Here is an 8895-nt window from a genome sequence, read left to right on the forward strand (position 1 = left end):
ATTCTAGATCTGTCAGTCTGAGCCACGGTAATTCAGAATCCACTCTCCTCATCAAGTGGTGTGGCCTGAGGCATTTCCAGTTCTGGAAGGAGAAAAAAGCCACTTTTGAAGAAGAGACATGCAGCAACATGAAAGCAGGCATTACATATCCATCCCCCTACATCCTTCCCCAAGGGGAAGCACTGGATAGGAAGCTTCTGTCAAGGTAAGTAGTGAATCGGAAAAAGGAAAAGGTAATCTTCAGCCTGTTAGACTTTTACTGAAAATGCCTCTCTACTCTTAATTCCTGGAAACTCACCCTATGATACACAATGTATTTATTTATTTATTTATTTATTTATTTATTTATTTATTTATTTATTTATTTGTGTGTGTGTGTGTATGTGTGTGTGTGTGTGTGTGTGTGTGTGTGTGTGTGTGTGTTTTACAGGTACATATATACCACAGACCGTGAGAGAGGTCAAAGGGCAACTATGGTTAGTCCGTTCTCCCATAGGTCCTAGGGATCAAACTCGGGTTGTTAAAACACAGCAAGTACCTTTACCTGCTAAGCCATCTCACTGGTCTGTGTGCCATAGAATTTATAACTGACGCTAATAATATCCAATATGTTCAGCTGCCCAAGGTAACTCCTAAGCTGCAGTGTGGTGATTTTATGGGGTCTTAATGTATAGTTAGAATATGTCTATATGGGCCTTGGCTGATTCTCACATTACATAGCTCCTTGAACTGTGGAGAATTATTGTGGAAATATCAAGCAAATCTCTGGAATTCCCATGACTAATACAAACCCTTGTTCCACCATCAAAGACTTGAACCACAAATGTAGCACATCTTTCATCCCTCTCTAACTTGCCTCTTTAGAGTGCCCCAGGCAGACGCATCTGACAGAACAGCAGCAGATGAGAAGCAGAAGCTGGCATTCAACCGTACCTATTGTTCCAGAGGTAGCCATTTCACTTGAGCAAACAAACATGGCCTGCACTTGGTGATAGACAGCCACTAATCAAGAAAAAAAAATGCTTTTATGTTTAACCAGTACACAGACACCAAACCCCTGCTTTCTCCCGGTGGGTGTGGTAATACATTTCCATCGCTCTTCTTAGCCACGCCAACCTTCAGGACCTGGGCTAGAATTGATCCTTTGAGGAAATCCTACAGGATTGATCTCATCTGTCGCTTTTCCAAGAGAAGCGTTACCCAGTGGATGTGAAACAGTCCTGTATCCTCTCCAGCAGGTACTAAAATATCTTACAGTTCTTTCTCTAAGCCTTTGTGTCAACTATTTGCAGGTTAGTCTCCTTGATTCAGTGCGGCTTTAGGAGGTGTGGCGGCAGGTCAGAAGTAGCTGTACACAGTATGAATCAGTTGTTTACAAAACTACCAAACGTGGTTGTGACCAAAAATAAAAATGAATGCCATAGTAAGATAATGTGCAGAAAAGGGGAGTGGGGAAGTGGAATCCAAATTGATGTCAGGATTTATGACATTAGTTTCTGAGGACGCAGTGATATGGAGAGATTTGCAGGCACTAACTTTGTATTCTTCCCACTGATAAGAAGACAAAAGTGGTCTGGGCATCTATGGACTTGGAAAGTAGCTTTTCTATATCTGTATGCTACTGTGCTGCAACTTCGAGTGAGCCCCTAATCAACAAAACTCCCCCACCTCTAGGAACCACAGCTCCACCAGCCTTGTTTCCAACCTTTATGACTCATCAGGACAAACTGTAACTCAGATATACGGGATGAGTGAGTAAGAGTGCTAAGTCGATCCCAGACAAGTGATAATACAAAAATCTCCCAGAAGCCCCTAAGGTTTTGGATAAAAGTCATGCCCTTTTCAGCAAGTCATTGTTCCCCTCACAAGAAACACCTAACTACAGAAGTTTGATAAAGACCAGCGGTCAGGTCATGAGATACCAGCAGACCATCATGAGTGGGTTATCTCAGCTGCCTCACCACTGAGTGTACCCTGTTGTGTATTAATCTTAGAGGGAAGAGTTTATCTACAGGCCAAAGTACAAACTCATTCTGGAAGCACATTTTGTAATTTTGTAAACAAGTGGTTCATACTCCCTGCACAGCTACTTCCATCACCCCTCCTTAAGGGACACTGAACCAAAGAGACTGGCCTGCAAAGCAGTCACCACAGAGGCTTAGAAAAGGTACCATAAGATATTCTAGCACCTGCTGGAAGGATACTAGAATGTTTCACACACATTGGGTAATACTTCTCTTGGAAAACAAAGAAGGGAAGCCTTGTGAGTAAAACCTAGAGATCTCTTTAGTCAATTTGCTTGTCAACAGTGGTGGTGCTGAGTTCTAATCAGTCAAGAATTATTGGAATGTGCTGATGGTTTAGTCTAATATTAGACCATTTGTGAGTGAGATTAGAGATTTGTGGGTAAGGTTTGGAGAAAGGACATAACTCAGCATAGACTCAAGTGGTGAAAATACCTGCGGCCTAGATCAATCCTCACTGAAAGACCTCAATGGGGAGGTAGACCAGATGGCAGAACCTTCTCCCACTGCATCCCAGTGTTTGCAGGGCTGCATAAGCAAATTACCACATTGATAGGAAATAAAATACATATGAACTCAACTTAAACTTATAATAAAACTACCTTGAATCTGCCCAGCCAATCATAATTTGTAACACAGAAAACATTACCTCCTAGATGAGCCAGGAGATACTTGGGAGCTAGCTGACTCCATGGGTACCATTGACCACAAAGCAGGATGTGATTTGCTCGCTGGACCAATGAGTTGATATAGATCTTTATTCTCTTCTCCTTTATTCTGTCTACAGTGTTGTTGAGCTGAATGCTTCGGTCACTATGTCTATCTCCATCAGAATGTTGCTCTTAATTAGGAACTCACTTTGTTACAATGCAAAGGTTTCTCCTACTTCTTTTCTTCTTTAAGGGAAGAATTCAACTGAGGAGCCTAGATAGTTTGAAGTAAAAGTTTATTTAGTATATCAAAATCTACTCCAGAGAAATATTGAAAGGGAGAGTAAGCACGGATAGCAGCACACTGAGGTGCCTTCCTGGATTTTTTAAATCTCAATGAGTACTTTTGAGACTAATGGCATATTCGTGGGAAAAGGTGACCTCTGTCCCCATCCTCAAATCATGAAGTACCGGGGTCTCCCTTTTAGGGTATTTCTGAATCTTTTAAAAGCCCAGAGTTAGGAAGGCAAGACTGTCTTGCAGGAGATCATATAAGTAAACTTCTTTTGAGGATTCAGACTTTTCTTTCCTTTTTGATTTCTTTTTGTCCTCCTATTTTTTTCTTTTATTAGAAACAGATCTTTCAAAAACTAATACATTGGAACAGAACAGAACAAACAGAAGAAAAAAAGCCCAAGTGAATGCACAAGAATAGAGATCCATTTATTCGCACACTCAGGAATCCCATAAAAACACTAAGCTGGAAATCAATATATATACTCAAAAGTAACAAGAGGGAAGAAGAAAAACATATGAGTAAAACAACAATAAAATTAAAAGAGAAAAGGGCCTAACATGACATTATGAGACAAGGAACTTCCAAAGATGCCATTGAGTTTATTTTCTGTTGGCATCTACTGCTAGGCATGCAGCCCACCCCCTTAAGAATAGTTTGTTTCCCCAGTGAGACTCTCTTGGAGAAAAGTACACTATCATTTGCAAGTGGTTATCAATTAGAGATAGCGTCAGGGAGTCCATTTTTTTCCTTTCAGTTCTTGGAACCCAACTGTGAAGACCCAGGTGGGCCTTGTGCATGCCGCCCCCCCCCCCCCGTCTCTATGAGTTCATATGTGCGTCTGTCGTGTGGATTTACAAGGCCTTCTTTGTTTGGTGTCCTCCATCCCTTCTTCTGGCTATTACTCTCTTTCTGCCTCCTCTTCGTTAGAGTTCCCTGATCCCTGAGGGGAGCAATTTGGTGGAGACATCCTGTTTAGGGCTGTTTCTAGGTCTCTCACTGTGCATAATGTCTGGCTATGGGTTTCTGTATTCTGTCTCATCTGCTGCAGGACGAAGCCTCTCTGAGGATGGCTGAGGAAGATACTGATCTGCTTCCTTTCCCTGAGTCAATACAGACTTTTCATTGGTGTGCATGTGACTCAATCAGGAAAGCCCTGAGGGGCCTGCGTTCTCTGATCTAGCAGGAAGAGCCTCACAGGAGGCTCACAGGAAGTTGTAAGGTTGCTTTAACCACAGAAGCATTCTGGCCATCAGGAGAGGCCCAGCTCCAAGACACAAGTGCAGATTCCTTGATTACTTCACATCTAACTTCTTGACTACCTGGCCTTGACTTTCTATCAAAACAATACAACAGTACAAGTTAACATACGCATGTCATTGAGATTCACTGTCTTGCCTTTGCCCATATCCTCAGAAAGATCTGACCTTATTCTGATCAGTTATGGTGTCAGCAAACACATTTCATATTTGGGATTAAGTCAGAGGGGGTTTCTGTATATGTTAAAAAGTGACAAAATGTTTGGAGTCATTTTTCTGCATGACCCTTAGACCTAAAGAGTGAATACGTCACTTTGGAATCAAGTGATTCCCAGAAGCAAGGACAGCAGAGTCTGTTCTATCAATGGTGGTGACAGTAACCATATGAAGTGCATTCCCAGAGGCAGAAATGGCTGCATTCCCAGTGGGAGCAAACCATGTCCTGTGTTGGTATCAGTAGGAACTGTGGCTTTCTATTCTGTTTAATTTGATAAAAGCAAGCTTTCATTATCTATGAACTCAGAACCTTAACTGAATCAAACACTAAGACTACATAAGTCTTGTGTACTGGGAGTTGTATTTTTCCTTTACCCTATAAGACCTGGCTATTAGACAAGGCAGCTAGGAACCATGAAGACCAGGAGGAGCCTTGTGCTTCACCCCCTGATCAACTATGTCAGAAATGCAAATGTCTCAATAATAGAAAACATATCTTCAAATTCCTCTGGCCAAATTGGTTTTTCTGAACCATGCTTCCAAAATACACTCTTTTATATAACCATTAACAGTCTCCTTATTTTCATAAAAATGTATTTATTTTGATTTTATGTGTATGGGTGTTCTCCCTGTAATGCCTGATGGGACCAAAAGAGGATGTCAGATTTGACATCTAGAACTAGAGTTATAGACCATTGTGAGCTGCCTACGTGTACAGTCATTTCTTTCTATAACCATGGTGTTAGCACATCAGTCAACTTATGGAGCGGGAATTTGACAAAATGTTTCTGACTCTTGTGTGACACTGTTGATAATTTCCTCCCTCCCAGCAATCATAATCCTATCACTAACAGAAGCTAACATTTATTACTAAACATTGCTAGAATGCTGGAGTCCTACCATGATAATTCTTTTTTTTAAACATATTTTGCTAAACATAAATCTTGCCTCACAGAGAAGGCAGCTCTTGAGACATATTTAATATTTACTCCTCAGTTGACCAGATAGCATCTATTTTCAACCTCATGGGCAAGTAAGCTTTTCACAAATGAATCCATTTGTATACTATGTATGCCAGCAGTATACCATGATGACATTGGATATTTCATTGGAAAATAGTGGATTTTATAGCTCAGAATGCTGTGATATTTTAATTATTAGTCAATGCCTTTGATTGCTATTTAGGTCCTTTGTATTTATGTTTTTGATAGCCCTCATAAGCTTTGGGCAACCGTTCATTGCTTAGATCTTTTGTGATTGGTCTATTAGTCAAGTAACTATGGGAGCCTTCAACCTCTACCTCATTTATCACAGCTTCGGTGTGAAAACCAAAGCTCAGAGGGATATTTGCCCTTTTATCACGCCCTTTCTACTGTAATGCTCAAATCAGCTCAAAGCCAGAGCGCTCGTCCACGGCTGCAAAGCACAGACAGTGTGTTCAAAGGCTCTGGCAGACTGGTGGAATCGAGCAAAGACACCAAGAAAGATCTGTAATTAAAAGCGCTCCTCCTGGGTCAGAAGTGCAGCTCATTAGTGTTTTGCTGAGCAGATGGCATTAATGAATGGCCAAGGAGCTATGCTCGTTACCACTGCTTCCTCCAATACTCATTTGGTACAAACGGCCCAGTGGCCAGGAGATGGGGGGTCTCCCCAGATGATTAGATTTGATAATTAACACAGTACCGGACTTCTACCAACATGCTCGGTGAGGTAAATAAAGGGAATGTGTGAAATTCGAGCCCAAGAAGCATTCCTTCCTTATGAAAAAAAAAAAAAAAAAAAAAAAAAGATAACACACCTCAACATCATTTACAATTATACTAACATTGGAAACTTCCAGTAACGTAGTAAATGGTTAACTAAATGACTGTGCCACCCCTAATTAAAGAAATATGCTACCTTTAAAATATCATTCCAAAAACTTATTAGCATGAGAAAATGTTCCTGATATGTAAATTTTTAAAAAGCAGTCAATTATACATGCACTAAAACTTCAGTTATGTAAGACATGCATAATTGTAAAAGCATGCCTGATAAAGGTTAATAGGAACTACAGTGAAATATTAACTTTGTCTCCAAGTAGCATGATAATGAGATTTTTTTTTCCCTTTTGGCTCCTGTAATGGCCACGTACTACTTTTACAATGACATAAAAATACCACTGAGTTTTTTTTTTTTTTTAATTTTTAGGAAAAAATACATACCAGACTCCTAACAGCAGTTACTTCCATAAAGTACAGCAGGACTGAAGATTTGCTTTGTTTGCACTTTTAAGAATATATTCTTGGATAGGAAAGATGTCTCTATGGTTAAGAGCAATGGCTCTTCTTCCCAAGGACCCAGGTTCAATTCCTAGACCCATGTGGAGGTTCATAGCTGTCTCTAACTCTAGTTCCAGGAGATCTAAGTCCTTTTCTGACCTCTGCAGCATACCAGGCATGAACACGGTGCACAGACTACGTGCAGATGACAGCTATAACACATGGGTGTTTTTTTTTTAATTTTTAAAGACTATATTCTAAATTCCTGAATGTTATTGAAAATAAAAGTAATGTATTTTTTTAACAAGAAGGAAAATCATGGAATATTTTTCTTCCTTTACACTTGACAAAGAAACAAAGCCTTCGTTCTCACAGATCTAATACACACCAGGCCGTCTGCCTTGGTTTTAAAGTAGGAGGCTGGAGTTTTTGGCCCACATTTATCATTTACTACAGGCATGGCCATGAGCCAGTTAATTCACCTGTCTGTATCCCAACAACTTTAGAATGTTGGTGCTTCCCTGCCCATCGACGTGAAAGGATTCACAAGAAATTATTTGTGAGTTTAAAAAAGTTCCTTTATGCAATGTGTCTTTGAGCAATAACTAATAGACACGTTTCTAACAGAAAGGAAAATTTTAAGTTATCTATTTGACAGTGTTTTCTGAATGGTAAATTTTGGAGGTGTGAGCATTAAAGATGTATAGAATGAGACAGCATGATGTTCGTAAGTGATGGGAAGTAAATAGTCCTCTACAAATCAGGGAATTGTGGAGAAGCAAATTCTCCCTTTCTCCCTCTCTCCCTCTCTCCCTCTCTCCTTCTCTCCCTCTCTCCCCCCTCCCTCTCTCCCTCTCTCCCTGCCTTCCCAGATGAAGATACCGTTCAAAGAAATACACTCATGAATTTTCCCAGAACTGCATTTCTAGTGACTTAGAAGCTGAGAGCATCAAAGCCATATTAAAATGTCAGATCTTGGTTAGCCTCACAGAAGTTCATAGTGAGTCAGCAGCCCTGTCACATTACCACAGCAGCCACAGCAGCAGCACTGGTGTCCGCTCCCTTGAGGAATGACCAGACTGCAACCAGACATAATGGCTTCTCTTCACACCAACCACCATCTGTCCCCCTCTGCTACAGGAGAGGAAGACGATCAGCCTGGAGTTCGTGGTGGTCCCGGGTAACAGATTCTCCAGGGAGGAACACTTTATCCCCAGGTGTGTTCTAGTCTGATCATGTGTTATTCTAGCCAATGGACAATCACAAGTGCGGCTACTGAGAGATGATGTCCCACTCACTGTCACCCGCATAGAGGACTCAGAGGAGGAACAGGGTCAGTAGCTTCCAGCCACTTCAGCTGCCAGTGCATTGTGAGAGAAGAGTTAGAAGTGGTCCTCTTGTCCCTGTCTCGCTTTGGGCTCTCACAGTCTCTCTTCCCCAAGTCAGACTCAGACAATGATTCCCCAGATTGACCATTACTTTGCTCTCTATCCCGTACCACATTCCTAGAACCACAAATAAAGTCCTCAATCAGCCCAACTCAGACTGCGTAGTTAGCTTGTACACTCTGCTCTTCCCTCAATCACCAATGGACTGCAACTCCAAGTCACTAAGAAATACTAATAAGGCCTGGGCCCTAGCTATGGCAGACGCTTTAGTTGGAAAGTCCTCCACAGAGCTTAACTACCTCATGCTCTTTTTCAGAACACGAAGCTTCCAGATTTGCTCTCAGTCAACACAGCTTCAGAAAACCTTTTCTGGCATCAACCCTAGAAGGGCATTTCCTTCTCTTGCTGCAGGTCCACCAAGCCTTTTATCTGTGCCATTTGTTCAATAGCCTCACCACCTGACACTGTCTTTTCTCTTAAGTAAATTATGGAATCTTGTCTTGGACTTTTTGAAGAAAGTCAAGCACAGCCCAATGCTTTCCTGATAGTAAATTACAAGACAGGGGTTCCTAAATATGCCTCTCCTTCTAAAGAGTATTTGTATTAGAAGCTAAGGAAAGGAGATTCTCAGCGTGTTGGACATTGACCTGAAACAGGGACTCCCAGCTATGGAGGGATTCTCTCTGTCTTTGTGTTCTTGCTATGAACAGTTCTCATTCCTTGGAAGTTGTGTGGATAAGAAGGTCTATTAAACTGTTCCTATACCAAATCTATTGTCATATTTGAAAATTGGCTTAACAAT

Source organism: Rattus rattus, chromosome 10 (assembly GCF_011064425.1).
Source record: "Rattus rattus isolate New Zealand chromosome 10, Rrattus_CSIRO_v1, whole genome shotgun sequence".
Lineage (NCBI taxonomy): Eukaryota > Metazoa > Chordata > Mammalia > Rodentia > Muridae > Rattus > Rattus rattus.